General features: G+C 37.1%; 1 pseudogene; it reads left to right on the top strand.

The window, feature by feature from the left end:
- Positions 1-11,835: 11,835 nt before the first annotated feature.
- On the top strand, positions 11,836-12,610 carry LOC129509046 (cleavage and polyadenylation specificity factor subunit 5-like; annotated as a pseudogene).
- Positions 12,611-12,799: the final 189 nt, after the last annotated feature.

Raw genomic sequence — 12,799 nt, 5'->3', positions numbered from 1 at the left:
CTTCTCCCTCTGCCTGTGTCTCTGCCTCTCTCTCTCTCTCTCTCTCTCTCTCTCTCTCTCTCTCTCTGTGTGTGACTATCATAAATAAAAAATAAAAAAAATAAAAAATAAATAAAAAAAATACTCTAAAATTAGGGGACAGATGGGCTGTTACTTACAGTGCTCTGGCTTTTTGAAAATCTTCCTAAGATTTCTTGGACCCAGAAACTGTACCTGAGTATCCTGAAATAGAGATATAATTATTTAGGAACTTTGGCAGGGGAAAAAAATAACCCAAAACCTGTTTTCACTAAAATGGCAGTTGTGTCTAAATTTATATAGTCTGGCTATGTCATCGACCAAATCACTACATAGTTTTCTTAAATTTCTATTCCCTCTGCCAATACATTAGCTTCTCCCAGGGCATCAATTACTGCAAGCAATTTTTTGGAAGGTATTCAGAGATGGCTACCCTGGCAGTTCAGTGAACTGTAGCCATCCCCCAATGCAATCTGTTATTTCTATGACCCCTACATGTGTACTAAATTTAACTGAAATCTATCAAATATACAGAAGATATTCCTATGTGATAAGTTTGCTCAGCTTACATTTTGTCTCAAGATGAATGAATGTGTTAAAAATAAAAAATAAAGAGACATCTTGATATCCTGTCATAAGATACACAATTTCAGCAAAATAGATCAATGTAGAACAACCACATATTAAAACAAAAAAGTTTCAAGAGGGTTGAAAGAGAACAACTACTCCAGCAGCATGAAAAACCCTATAAACTGCCTACTGATTGAACAGCACACCTTTTATTAAAACTTTAATAAGATTGTGCATGCAAAGCTCTCTGGGCTCAGGCTAACTTTCCTTATGTCTAAGAGGTCATATTCCCCTTTCTGTGACCATACTATTCTCAGAAAAAAGCCTCCAGTAGAGTGTATTTTCCAAGAGGGCTATAGCAATATCTCCTATCTTATGTATTCTAGAGCATGATCTTGCCCCTCCCCAATGAGAGATAGAGCCTATTTCTCTACTCCTTTGAATCCTGATGGACCCTATGTTAATGTGGATTGAGCAAATAGGGCAAAGTGATTTCGTGACCCCTCCTGGCATAATCCTTAGCTGGTCTGGCATCTTCCAGCTCTGGTGTTTTACAGCCTGTGTAAGTCTATGCTACTTTGATAGATAGGCACTTGAAGGGTATCGAGGCTCCAAACATGTGAGTGAAATGCCATCCATTTGGACCTCCGGTTCACTTGAGCCTTCAGATGATCTGGTCCCAGCTAATCTCTGAAGACAACTGCCTTAGATACCCCAGCAAAAACTTCTTAGGAGAGCCTGGTTAACCCACAGAACCATGACAGAAAACAATAAATTTTTTTTTAAACCACTAAGTCTGGGAATAATTTAGAATAAGTCAAATTCTGTAAGTAGTCCTGCTAACAGAAATATCCTATTTATGTTTCAACTGTTTAGAATTTTCTATTCTTAAAAAAAAAAGAATTTTCTATCTCTCCCTATTTTTGCCTTTTAAAATCTCACTCACTCATCAAAAGTTAACTAACTCAATCCCTCTAGCCAACACTAACCACTCTTCATTCTAGTCTCTTAATTTTTCCTCATCTGTATTCTGTGAGCTTCCACTGTCATAGGAAATAGAATGCACACACTCTTCATTCATGGATTCACACATTCCAAAATATTTATTGAGTGCTTCCTATGTGCCAAGAAAAAGTGAATACAATACAGCGTCCAACCTGAAAGCAATGACTGACCAAAGGGGATGACAGATATAAACAAGATGGAGGCTCAGTGATTGTGGAGCATCATGGAAACACTAGGAAGGGAAGGAGTTAGGAAATAAGCGAGCCCAGCATGGAGAGAAAAGGAAGGATGTTCCCTGTAAGAGGGGTCACATGCACAAACAGATTTCCCAGAATTAAGGGGCAAAATGGCACTTCTGGGAAACTACAGGTATTACTGGGTAATATTTTAGTATTACCCAGATGTAAACCAGAAATTTTAGAGGGCTAGAAGACTGAAGAAGTAGGATTAATTATAGGGAATCTCCTGTGCCATGTTAAAGAACTGGGATTTTGCCCCACAGAGACCCTAAGTAGAGCCTTAAGAGTGGTAAGGAGAATGCCATGGTCATATTGGAGCTATCATTTATTTTCTTGGCATATATATGGAAAGTAGAGAAGAGGAGAGCAAGTCCAGAGAACCGGGAGTTCAATTAGGCATCCGTGGGAATAGTCCCTCCCAGAAATGGTAAGAAACTGGCAGGAGGCCATGATGATGGAAGGAAAACTAATATAACCCAACTCCTGTACTTGTAAGAGGGAAAACTAAAACCTCAGAAAGATAAGAGATTTTCCCCATGTTCTAACAATGAATTAGGGAAAAATTTGAGGTAAAATTCAGGTTAACTGATTCCTCACTTTCTCCATTATATTAAAATAATATTTCCAACCTCCCAAAATATTAGCTTTCTAATAAAGTGATCAAAGGATGCCTGGGTGGCTCAGCAGTTTAGCATTTGCTTTCAGCTCAGGGTGTGATCCCAGAGTCCCAGGATGGAGTCCCACATCAGGCTCCCTGCATGGAGCCTGCTTCTCCCTCTGCATATGTCTCTGCCTCTCTCATGAATAAATAAATAAATAATCTTTAATAAAGTGATTAATATTCCATTGTTATGTTTATAACTTTATATTTCCTATAACACGTAGTGTTGGTATATATATATACCATTCGAAATTATTCGTTGATTTTAACTGATGCTTAATTCATATTCTGGTGGCAGTAGTATATTCATGTATATATACCCTACTACTGTTACCAATATTCTTTACAAAAAAAATTATGAATGTGTAGCAATTTGGGAAGACATGGTGCTTATGTAAAGAACGGGCATTTGGGTAGCAATGATGTGTCATGGTATTTGAAGAAAAGAATTTCCTCATGCATGCTTCCCCCATCTGTAAATATGAATCCTATTCCTCTGCTAAAGCCTAGCTCAGCACCAACTTCAGAAGGGTCTCCCCTGATCCATCCACCAAGTTCACAGCTATCTGCACATCATCATGTCTTCTCAAGTTTCCATGATACCAAATGTTCAAGGTACTTTAGAACTTTATCAATTATCTCTCATGTTTTTCTAAGATAGTATGTTTTTCTAAGATAGTTTCATATATGTTGATCTTGTCTTCTCAGTTAAATGTATAATTTTGGGTTAGAAAGGCAGTGAACAGACTTCCTTCTCTTCTGTGCATACCGTTAGAACACAGAACATAGTCAGAAATACAATACCAGGCAGTTTATAAGAGTCTTGAGCTTGCCCTTGCCTTTACTGTACTTATAAACAAAGACATAGGAAATAATTACAAAATAATGGGGTACCACCTGGATAGCTCAGCCGGCATAAGCAGCGGACTCTTGATTTACAAGTCTCAGGTCATGATCTCAGGATCCTGGGATCAAGCCCCATGTTGGGCTCCATGCTCAGAAAGGAGTCTGCTTGTCCCTCTGCTCCTTCCCCTGCTGCTGCTCTCCCTCTCTCTCTCGAGTAAATAAATAAAATCTTTTTTTTAGGTTTAAAAAATACTTACAAAATAACATGTAAAGGAAATAGGCATGATGGTAAAATGAGAAAAAATATTGAACAAATTAAGATAGTATTTTATTGTATTTATATTCTAATTAACTAAATGATAGTTATAATAAAGTCTTAGGTCTGTAACGTGTCATATGGTTTGCAAAGCCCTTTCATAAGTATTATCTCATTTACCTTAGAAGAAGATATACTAAAAAAAGAAAGAAAGAAAAAGATATACTAAGGAACATAGAGTAATTGAAAAATGCTGGAGCTATATATTAGGGAATGAATTACCAACTTTAATCAGCCAGGGAAGGCTTCATAAGTAATTGTGTGCTAAAGTGAAGTTTTGTAGAGTGAAAATGATACCATTTTACTTTGTCTTTGTCTATGAGATCTATAAAGAACGATGTCTCTCCAAGAGAATAAGCAGGATCTTGAAGATGTCAGAAGATGATTGCAAACCTGACATGGGATTCTGAAATGCAACTAAAGTAAAATGAAGACAAAAAAGATTTTCTCCACTACCCTAAATCTAGAAGACAATGTTGCATCATTTCCAACAAATGATTAAGTTTGATTTCTTAGAAAGAGACTGCTATTGAACATCTCAGTGTCAGCCAGTTCCATCCTCTTCCTCTTTTTCCTCACACACTCACCCGCAGAGCAAATAATTATTTTTCTCTTTCCAGGTCCTTCTCTGCATAGAATTTGGGAGCTCATCTAGCTAACCACTGGGGATGGCCAAAAACAACAAATCAGATAGAAGAGGCAAAGGACTGGATGGATCACAAAGATATGTCACAGGTCCTTTAATATAATAGTATTTTTAAATAATAGATCATGTTATAGTTCCTTGGGCTCCTTTGTTACCACAAAAACAAGGTTTGCCTCTTGTGCACAGAGTCCAATAAAAATCAGGTAGTAGATTTCTAGTACATGAAATATACTCTACTACATTTTTCCATGTTTTTTAATTCAATTTTTATGAGCCTCTGTGGCTGAAGGAACTATGGCTAAAGGAACAAGGAGTTCTGGGTATTTTAAATACAGGCTGATATATGTTTGCAGAATTATAGGGATGGAATGGACCATGGGAATTGAATTGTCCAATCCCCCTCATTTCATAGGAAATTGAGGTCTAGAGCAGCACTTCACAACTAAGAGAATATGATGACCACATAGAAAGTGAACACATGTTTACGAAACAACGGCATTATCTATAAAGGCTAATCATAACTAAAGGCAACCATACGGCGGCACCTCAGGCCTGCTTGGCTACCAAGAAGGCTGTGGAATCAGTATCTTGGCACACCTATAACCTGTTCACAGTACTTCAGTGTTGCCAAGGTACACATCAAGGGAGAGCTCTGGTCTAGGGTACACACATTGAAACAGAAGATTTATAGGAGTAACATCTGAGTGTGTGACTCTCCATAAGATACTTGTATTGTCTTGGCTAGTTGGGCAGGGGTAGTGGTTAGAAGTGGTATAGTCCACAATAGAGTTGATGAAACACAAATGGTGGTTGCCTAAGAAATGTCTAGCTGTCCTTTGTATAACTACTTAATGTTTCTACTCTTCAGATCCTTCCAAAATCTCTGGCCGTAGAAAATAGAAATTTAAATCATTGCTCTATCCTCCTCTCCCCTCCTCATCTGCTAAATTTTATAATAACTAAGCAGAATTGTAATTTTTAGAATAGAAAAAATATTAATGTGAATAATTGCTGCAAATTCCATACATGCACGTGCACACACACAAAACAGTCACAGAAGTCTATTCTGAAATAATTAAAATCCTATGATGTTGCATGGCTTTCATTTACTATAATTCTTAAACATTTATTTCACTGTACCATTTCTTTAGTCCTTAGCAGAGCCACAGTGCTTGCTGAGTCTGTGGGTGGTCAGATCTCCACCTCAGTAGCCTTCCCTACCAGTTTCAGAAAAGTTAAAAGTCATCTAAACTGTTTATGAACTTTGTGCTTCATCTGATTAAAGCCTGTGTGAACGATACTTTATTTTATATGGTGCTTGTGACAGTGCCAAAATCAGAAACACCAAGGCAGTGGGGCTATTGGCATTCTGTTCATTAGCCTTTCTTTTACATCATAACTGTTTCCACATTGAGTCCTTAGCTCTGAAAGAGAGAGACAGAAAAGATGCCTGCTAATGAAATGTTTTCTTGTATTCTGTATACTTGAGAATATAACAAGATCCTTCTCATTCCATTAAAAATTATTACTTTAGTAAATTCCAGGTTGAAAACAAATGGCTACAAGAATGATTTTTTTGGACATTTGGAAACCTTGCTTTTTAAACAACTCCACTTCTATTGCACAGAAAAAGCCTCAACTATTTATTCATTTCATTTGACTACTGTTTAATCTCAGTTTTTATGAGGACACTAATGACCCTCACAGATTGTTACCCTCCAGTGAAATAACAGAGCTTTGGCAGCGGCTGGATTCCAGTTGAAGAGTTCTGAAACTCACTGTAAATCTTCCTGTTTTGTTGTTCTTCAAACTAGGCTTTGCCATCTGCCTTATGAATTGAATTTTTGTTGCAGTATTTCGCATGATCTAAAATATGGTTATTGCCATCCATAAACTGAGGTTCCTGGAGAGTATTAATTAAGTCCAAAATATTGCACCAATGTGCACAGTGAAATACAACACAAATGTCATGGCGTGACCATCATTATAACCCTCTCTGCATTCCATGATGGCTGTTCTCTCAAAAACCCGGAGACAATTTGGTTGTAGCAGCCAACGAAGTTAAACCTAAGACTTAAATTCAGGTGGATGAGATAAATTGAAACAGATCTTATTGCTCCCAAACACTCTCTTGGAAATAATGGCATCTTGACATTTTATCAGTCATTCAAGCGGTCATTCTCAGCAGTATCAGCCAGAGCTTGAAGGATAGAGCTGTAAAGAAAGGACTGTCAGCTATAAACATTCCTCAAAACCATGAAAACCACAAATGAGAGCTTAAGTAATGGAGGACGCAATACCCTTGATATTTCAACAATTACCTGCAACAACAGGCTTTGTTCAGAACTGTGGTCATTTTTTTCAAAAGCTTTACTTGTCAGGCCCAGACTAAGGTAACTTGAGAGAGGAAAGAGATGAGGGAGGAGGGAACAGGTGGATCCGACATCCTTAGGTTAAAAAGTGAACTTAAGTTGGCTGCATATTTAAGCTTATGGAAATTTTTTAACAGCAACAAGCAAATAATAAGATCACTAAAGATTGAACTGAGGACATTAATATTATTAAGCTTGTGGTGAAGCTTTGAGATCATTAGAAAGGCATTTACACTGCTCAGCTGTTTCCTATGTGGTCATTCCTGATGTCAAATTACAGAGGAGAAAAATAGCAGGGAGTGCATTGCAGGGAAGAGAAGGTAGTAATGGATAAGAATGTAAGTATGGGAAGGCAAAGTGAATTTGACTTCATTACACCTCAGGAACATATCACTGTGTTATTGTGGATGGAGAAAGACTAATTTTAAATGGAGTTGGTGCTATTATCTTGGCAATTGGGACCCAAGAAAACTAAATGAAATGGAGTATACACCACAACCGAGTCACCCAAACTCAAGAGACAGCAAACGTGGAAAGGTTAAATGCCCTAGAAATTGCATTTGTGGAGTTTCTCAACACAGGAGATTAATGGTTACTCAAAGCAATGGATAAATATTAGCTGAAGACCATTAGCTGAGGAAAACACATCAGTGCATCACGGTTCTCAGGGCTTATCAGATCAATTTTAAATAGGTTTATCTTGGGCTTTTCTAACATTTAATGAGGAACAAATTGTTTTGTTTTGTTTTGTTTTGTTCTGTTTCCTCTACTCATGTTGACTTTTTGATATTACCTAGGAGAGAACAATTAAAATAAATGGGTCTGTGACAAAGTGTTAATTTGCTTGTCTCTGAAGCAATTGGAAAAGGGTCATTTTATGATTGTTTCCTCCTATTACACAGTTTATCATAAGTACTTAGATTGACTACAAAACTCTTTAGATGAGACAAGAGTTTGAATGATCATTTGGCTCTTTCCACAGATGTCATATAGCACCCACCCAAACAATATCAGATTAATATGAGTCTGCCTACTTTTCAGTAGCTCTGAATCCTTAATCAAATGGTCAGTCAATTCCCTTTACGCTTAACAACAACAAATGAAAACAAACACAAAATATATGTTATTGTCTCTTGGGTGCCCCTCACTGTGCTAAGTGTGAGGGGACTTTTAAAAAATAAATAAAGTGCAAGCCCTTATCTAAAGAAGCTTAGCACCTAGTAAACCTAATTCACTCATGTGATACAAGCCCATTTCTTTGGTCTCTAGAAAGAATGGGTGGAAAGTGCAATTATTTTATTCATAGTTTCTTGATTGCATACAAGAAATACTAAAATCCAAAGCTTTGCCATTAGGCCTTGACAAACCACATGAAGAATACCAGGGAGTAGTATGTGAAGATTGTAGAGACTGAATAACAGGTGTTTGGCCTGGGGTTCTACACAATCAGCTCTTCTTTGTCTCTTAGTCCAGGTTTACTTGGTTCCCCCACCATGTGGCCTGCTTGACCATTCTTGAAATAACAGACTCCTGGATATAAATTTGTCTAGTAAGTTTCACTTTATTTTTTCTTTATTTGTTTTAACTTTCTTTTTCTCTGGTTATACTTGCAAATTCAGTAAGAACTTTCTAAGACATATCTAAATCTTTTGATAAGCAGCAAATAAAGCAACACAAATGTTCAACCAAATGGTCCAATTTTGAAAGTAGCAAGTGACATTTCTGCTTTCTTCAATGAACCATGCATTTCATCTTCATTAAAAGAATCACTTATTTTATTCTCTGTCAGTATTTCATAATAAGGTATCAATAGAGTACTGCTTATATGCTATGGCTTGCCTGGCCTGTAGAAAACTTCCCATGACCCTAATATTTCCCTTTGTGAACAGTACAGTATGAAATAGCCTGGTCCCACCTATATATAACCTGCAATTTCACAACAAACAAAATAGCATGGAAGACCATGCACAATTTTCATATATTGAGGACTGCTCAAAAATGTGAATCTGAGTATGTTTGTCATCTGAAAACATAGGTCATGAGTAAAGGAAACTTTGAGAAGATTATTTCATGAGAGAACAAAAGACAAGTCCCCTCTAGTGATCAGAAAAAAAAAATTGTCCCAACATCAAACAAATGGAATATTCTGAGTCTTAGCAATAGTGACATTGTTCACAGTGGAGTCTCTACATAGGGGAAACTGATTGTGATAGAAGGGTACTGAGATGAAGAACTTTGTACTTCACATTTCTGCTGTACATAAACATATAATCTATATGATCTGCTTAGAGTTTTTACAAAAGTATGCATATTTTTTGTGTTAAAAATTTAGAAAGAGCAAAAATCTGATATAACTTCTAGGACATAGTTTGCTTTTAATAAACATTTTTTATCTATATTCTTCAGAAAAAGGGGTGAACAGTATCTGTCCTACCCTGTGCCCTTTCAGCTAGAACATAAATGCCCTTTGTCCTGCTCATAACCAAAACAAAGCAAAACAAACCTATGAAAAACAATAGTAGTTCTAAAACTTTCTTGGAGCCCATAATGTCTGCCTCTCCCTTCCACACGCATCACCCCTTTGTATTTCCTTGTTTATTTCATTTCAGAATTCTTGTTTGCATACACTGACTTCAAAACTTACTTCTGGTCCACTTTGGTTCAGATAACTCTGTGGCCTCCCACTCTGGATCTTCAGATTTCCACTTTCCCATAGAAGAAGAGAAATTCTTATTGAAAGGGCAAAGCATTTAGCAGAAAAGATGACAGAAACTAACCTGAAAAGACAGGAATCCAACAAGAGAGATAGACACCAAGAAGCATTTTGAGGCAGAAAAGGAATTAAGCTACTCTCTGTCATCCCTCACCCAAATATGAAGGACACTATTGGATAGGGCCCCTAGGCTCAGTCAAGTAACAGGTAAAGTGATGAGACCATCTTGTTTCTCTTTCTGTTTCCTTCCCCAACTTTATGTCTCTACCTGTTTGTCTTTCTTGTCTGTCTATTCAGCTAAACAAGTATGAACGAATTAACTTTGAAATTTTCTATAGGAGTAGAAAAGAAGAAAAATATAGTCCTAATGCTGAAGGAAATTTGTCTGTAAATAGGGAGTGAAATGTATAATGGTATTAATAAGTAACTAAGAAAATAATAATAAGTAACTGAAAATAGAAGTCCCTGCTTTCTACAAAAAAACTTGATAATTAAGGGCAGTCCTGGTGGCTCAGCAGTTTGGTGCTGCCGGCCCAGGGCGTGATCCTGGAGGCCCCGGATTGAGTCCCACATGGGGCTCCTTGCATGGAGCCCGCTTCTCCCTTTGCCTGTGTCTCTGCCTCTGTGTGTGTGTGTGTGTGTGTGTGTGTCATGAATAAGTAAATAAAATCTTTAAAAAAAAAAAAAGAACTTGATAAATAAGGAGTTCTATGGAGACTATTTGGCTTTGCAGAAAAGGACCAAGACCTGAATTTAGAAATAGGGACAGACAAGAGCTGAATTTTTTTGCATAATAAAATGAGGGGAAATACTGGTTTTTGTTGGGATAGGAGTAGAAGAAAGGAGAAGAGAGAATAGCCCAGCAACTTACAGAAGTGGAAGAAGGATTTTTGATTAAAAATAGCCTAATATTTGATTCTGAGATTTTGCTTTGCTAGGGTATAGACTCCCCTCTTCTCCCTAAACTTTCAGTAGAGTCTGCAAATTGCAAAAGACAAAAAAAATGGTATCTTTGTGGAAATGAGAAAAATGAACTAAGATCCATGTTTGGATAGAGGCCACAATGGAAATAAACAGGGAGAAAACACAAGATGGAAAATCTATAATTTGGAGAAGGCAAGAATCTAGAGCCAGACACCGAAACCTACAACATAACCTTTTTTGAACTCCTGAAAATCTTGGGGAGAGCAATGTATTTTATGCAGGGCATGGAACAGGAATATAGGCCAACCTAGATTTAAGGAGAAAGGAGACCAAACCTGACATATGGGTTCTCTAGGTAACTAGCCATATGAGGCTAGTGTATGTCTATGTCAAATATGTAATAAATACCAAACATGCTAGAAAGAAAGTAAGAGATCAAAGCAGGCAGAGTCAGGGAAGTATTTTAGAAAAAGTAGAGTTCAAAGCATGGGCCTTGACCTGATCTCACTAGCTAATGTGAAATATGTCCATTTTGTTATACCATTAGTGCAATGTCATTTGGAAGCTGTGTCTTGGCCTCAAAGGTTTTATAAAGACACCCAAAGCCCATAGGGAAAATCATATGTAACCCAAATTGAAAAAACTGAGGAAAATAAAATTTCTTCAAAGGATCTCCCAGGAGAGTTCTGGTTTTCTTTGATCTTTTCAGCTGGGGTCTAATGCTACTGGTGTCTTTCCTATGAATTACCCGCATTGGAAAATAGAGAATGTGAACTTAGAATCCCACCCACTTCTTATGTGAGAAGAGGAATAGCATAGTTGTCAGATGTCTTTGAGTCTCACTTCTGACATGCCTGACAGTGTGACCCTGAGACAGTCACATGACTCTTCTGAGCTCCACTCTGTAAAGTAGGGAATGAAGGCAGCTATTTCATAATATCATTAAGAAAATTATGAGACCTCATAAGTAAAGCACTTAGCAATACCTAACACACAGGAAATATTCAATAAACTGAAATATGTATTGCTGTCAAGAGGAATTCCTATCATTAGCCATTCCAATGTAAAATTATTTTCTTTTAGATGTATATTCATTCAGTTCTATAAATATTTGAACTTAATAATATACATTTATAATATTATGCTAGATGTTAGAGGAACCACCAAAAATATAACTTTCCTACCATCTAAGAGTTTGCTATCTAGTTGGAGACACAAGATAAATATACCACATAAAATAATTTTTAAAAAAATACAAATGAAAGTCATTAAGTGCCAACAGGAGGAAAGAGCATATACCACTGTATGGAGATTTCACTATTTCTCTGAAAAAGGGATTATCAGGAAAAAAGTATTTTCAGAAGAGCAGAAAATAATGTATTGCTCATGCCGACTTAGTAGCTATTTAATTCAACATTTTAACCACTCTATTACTAGGTCAGGCAAAGGTCCATCAATAAATCAATAAATATTTGATGAGCATCTACTATAATCAAACACAATTGATGTTCCCATATTAAGAGTGATGGCTGCTGCTGAGCAGAACGCAGAATACCACTTCCAGCACAGGGAAAGTTTCTGGTCTCCCCCTTTCAGCTCATCACCAATGCCTGAGATTACCAGCATGTTCATGATGCTATGCAATCGCAGACTGGCTGTCCCCAAGTGGAGAGGAAAGGGCAGAGGGTGTGGGGGTGTCAACCACTTTGGCAACAAGTATATTGAGCCAACCAAGCCCCTCACCCTAGAGTGCACTGTCAACCTGTACCCTCTTAGTAATAATACTTTTGGTATAAAAAAGTTCCTCTACAAGGACAACTCTGTTGCAACTAGATTTCATTGCATGAATGAGGAATTTGATAAAATTGGAAAAAGCAGGATCATAGAAGGGGTTCTGATTGTGCATGAGTACTGACTGGCCCATGAGTTATTGCTGCAGCTGGGAACAACTAAGTTACCAAATTAAGTGAACTTAACCCGGAAGACATTAAAAGATTAAAAGCTTAACAGGGATACCGGGCTATCCAGGTCATTGATAGCTGCATTGGTAACTAACAGATACCAAATTTTGAATTTCCTCGATATCCATGGATTTCTGCAGATATTACACAACCTAAGGAACACAAGTTGTTTTTGGTTCAACTTCAGGAAGATGCCTTGTTTGTGGTCCCTAAAATTACAAGCTGGTAGCTGCACCATTCTTTGAATTGCATAATGATACCACAGGATAAGCACCCGTAATTTCTAGTCTCCCTGAGCTTTTGAGGCAAGTTCAATTTTATATAAAACTGAATTCCTGAGCAGTAGAGAAATAAAAGAAATTGTCTCTCTGAGTGCAGCTATATACAATATAGAATAAATATGGTAGAAGTATTTGGTTTTTTTTTGTTGTTGTTTATCTACTGTCCATTGTTTGAATAGTAAAGTTAATATAAAAAGCTAGAGAGCAGTGTAACCAAATGTGGAAATGTTTCATTTACTTTTTGTTC

Source organism: Nyctereutes procyonoides, unplaced genomic scaffold (genome assembly GCF_905146905.1).
Source record: "Nyctereutes procyonoides isolate TBG_1078 unplaced genomic scaffold, NYPRO_anot_genome, whole genome shotgun sequence".
Lineage (NCBI taxonomy): Eukaryota > Metazoa > Chordata > Mammalia > Carnivora > Canidae > Nyctereutes > Nyctereutes procyonoides.
Note: the sequence above shows the minus strand (reverse complement) of the source record. Positions and strands in the feature narration are given on the sequence as shown.